Below are 3,809 nucleotides of genomic sequence, written 5' to 3'. Positions count from 1 at the left end.
GGTATTATAGATTTACAGATAATGTTTAGTATGCAAATAGAGAATTGATATAGTTCAAGGCTGTGCCTTGAACAAACTGATCTGCTGTACAGTCACGGTGGTAGTCACTATAATCTGGTATTTAAAAAATGAGTTCTTATTGTATCTGCGAACTCGTTTAGATATATAACACAGAATAGTACGACTTGATTTGAAATACTGTAAAGCTTTGATAGTTACTCAGCTATCAGTAAAAAATCTTATGCCTTTCCAATAGAGTATAGCAACAGCAACTTTAAGTATTGTAACCATCTCCTGAAACACAATGACATAATTTGATATTCTGTACGAATATCAATTTAAGTGCGATCGTCACAGAGTATATTGCAAATCCAATCTTGTTATCTGGTTTGAAGGCGTCTATGTAAATATTGGAGGTTACTTAAGCTGCAAGGTCCTAAAGGTCGGAAGAATTACTTTGCTACTTATTTTGTTTCGTTATAGAGTATTCGAACAGTCTTGTCAAATTTAGTTGTATTATGTTATAGTCGACTTATGGTGTAATGTGGACTACTTCAGAATGCAAATTTAGTTTACTTATGTTAATATTGACTTCTAGTAACCATATCATCGACTTCTTGAAGTACTTAAGTACGATAGGTTGTTTTAAAATCTATTTTCATTTTCTGATACAGTGAATTTGAATTGCTGCTTTGGCAGCAGAACCGAAAGCTGCTAATTTGATTTAGAGGAAATTTTGCAATGTGTAAAGGATTTTTAAAAGAGTTGTCGTTAAATATCTTTTAATTAGAAGACAAGCCACTCTTGAATTAGATTTAAATTGACAAACTTACTCTTCATTTTGAGCAATAGTCATCAAATGGCTACGCCATGTAGTAATATTGATTTGAAGATTGAGTTATAGACGTCATATAAAACTGAGATGATTTTCTAATGACAACTTATAAGATCAATGGCACGTGGTTTAAGTAAATAGAATCTCGGTACAAAAATTTTAAGCTCATAATGGGAGTATTGATTTAAAATAATATTAAATGTAAATTTTCTGTGTTAATTTCTTAATTGACTTTGGTATCTTTATTAATTTTTTTTTTTTTTTTGCTTTTTAATTGAAAAAAAAAATTCTTGAAATAAAATTTGAATGATAAATTAATGAGGCATGGCAAAAATAATTTATTTACTTACAAAAATCAATCAGGAAATTCGAATTATTTCTAACGGAAGTAGAAAAATACAGTCGTAAAAGTCAATAGGCACTTTTTTTTGCGTTTTCTTATTTAATTACAGAAGGGAAAAGTTAAGCAGGACACGAAAATGAAAAAAAATCAGAACAAATTTATTACATTTTATTTTTTCTTTTAATATTGAATTTAGTAATGTCAAGGAATTTTTAAGAGTGATAAAATTACTTGCAGTTTAAATAATGAGTTCCACTTAAAAATTAATTTAAGCAAAATAAATAAAATTACTTTAAAACATTTTAGAGGCTTTTAAGGAATAAATTTTGGTAATTTTAAATATAAATTCCATTAAAAAAATTTAATTATATTAAATCAATTAAAATAAATACATTTAAGAGATAATTGGGATATTCAGTAAATATTCTTTGATATTAATTATTTTTCATCTTAATTGAAATATAATTTATTTGCTTTTAAACTGCTCAAGGATGAAGGATCTAGTTTTTTGATTTTAATATTTAGATTTGCTTTTTCTATAACTGCTTAAATAATATAACTTAAGGGTTAAGCTAAATGACTTAAGGGTTAAATAAAATACCAAAATAAGGTTGAGTAATAATAATTTTTGTTAGGGGAGTCAAAATACTTTTCGAATCGGACAGCGAATAATAATGTTTTGCATTTTTGAGAATTAATTTCTTTAATAAGCAAATTAATTAAAAAAATGTGTATTAAATGCTTTTATTCAATAAAACCATAAAAAATATTAAATTATTCAAATATTTGCACACCATATAGAAAATTATATTAACGAAATAATGAATGATTGAGCAAATTTATTATTATTATTTTTTTTTCATAAAAATATTACCGTAAAGGTAAGAGTTTGTGCAGCCTCCTTTATACGGTATATATTAACGCATACCAAGGGCAAAACTTTAAGTGAAAATGACACAAGAAGTCGTAAATTGTCAAGTGTTATCAAAAGTTTAACACAAAAACGCTACTTAATGAGGCTTTTCATACACCATTTCTGATGATGGCACGCAACATTATCGTCAACGCATCAGTGAGCGTCACTTTTTACATAGTTGAAGTTCCGAACCTCTCTAGAATGTTTGGCAGCAATAAAGCGTGTGCGTGAAAAAATTACAATAACGTCAAAATTAAAATGAAACTGACATAAATCACAAGGCACACAATATAGCGTATTAGAATATTGTGTAGAAAGGGAGATGACTGTATATAGGGATAATATACAGAAAATTGCTATCGTTTTTAATATGACAGTTTTTTTTTTTGTAAATGTTAGCAATGTGAAACTATTTGAAAAATGTTGGGTCCAAATTGTTTTTTTTAAAGATATTTTTGTTGTTTTTTTTATTGACAAAAGATACAAATTGCCTGAAACATTTTTACAACTTTCCCTTTTAATATTTACTGATATTTAATCAGTGTCACTCATACGATATGTGGCACAACATTTTTGGTGTTTTTGAAAAATATCAATGAAAGGATGGATGCAAGTAAACTGTCATTTTTTTTTGGAATATAAATAATATTCACTCAATATACAGAATTTTTTGCAGTATTTTTTATAGAATGGTGAAAATCCAACAATATAAAAATATTTGAATTATTTTATGTAATTGTTAATTAGGTTTGTGTCATTCGATTTAATAATAATTGAAAGACTTGGTATCCATCTTTTGTTTATTTATTAACTTTCCGTGGATTTTTCCAAACCGAATCACTCATCTGAAACCCAAAACTTCCAATTATTGTCACACAATAATTTAATTTTAATACTTGACATTTAAACTTCCAAGTTTAGTCTTTTTCGATGTTGTAAATGTCAAATACCTAACAATATTATATTATAATGTATGATTAATATTTCATAACATTATTTTAATTTTTTTAAATACATATTCTGGTAGTTGGTACTTGCAGTCTCAACAACGTGTTTATGAATAATTAAATAAAGAAATAATTCCAGAGCACTGATGATGGATATTTGGCATTACTTGAAATAGCTGTAGGCTCCGCAAAAATTTAATTAATTAAAATAATATAAAAAGAATTTTTTATATAAACGTATATAAAACGTATAAAAACTGTTTAAACGAGTTAGTTTTATGGAAGAAATAATTTTTAAATACATAACGAAACATTATATATAATAAAGTACGCATACATATATATTACAAAATGATCTCAAAAGTCATTTTCTTATACTAAATGACATTACTAAAGCAAAGGGTGATTTTGTTCTGAAACTAGATTATACTAATCACAGTCCATGATATATAAATTCCTTTTCCACCAAAATGGGAACAGAATTGACATTGATTGAGAACTAAGAAACAGGGTTAATGTACGAATAGAACCAAGAGAAATTGTTGAGTTAAACAAGGTACAAAATGTATTACTTTCTTTGTAAGAACATTACAGTATGTACAATATAGGAATGAAGTGTTGTTAGCCTCCCGATATATGTATATACTATGAATGTAGGCGCTTAACTATGTAGTCTTGAGGGGTAGCAGCCCCAAAAATGAATTGGAGGACTACATTTATATATATGTATATTTATTATGAACAGTAATAAGTTTAATGTAATAAAAA

Source organism: Teleopsis dalmanni, chromosome 1 (assembly GCF_002237135.1).
Source record: "Teleopsis dalmanni isolate 2A chromosome 1, ASM223713v2, whole genome shotgun sequence".
Classification (NCBI taxonomy): domain Eukaryota; kingdom Metazoa; phylum Arthropoda; class Insecta; order Diptera; family Diopsidae; genus Teleopsis; species Teleopsis dalmanni.
This window is presented reverse-complemented; position numbering follows the sequence as displayed.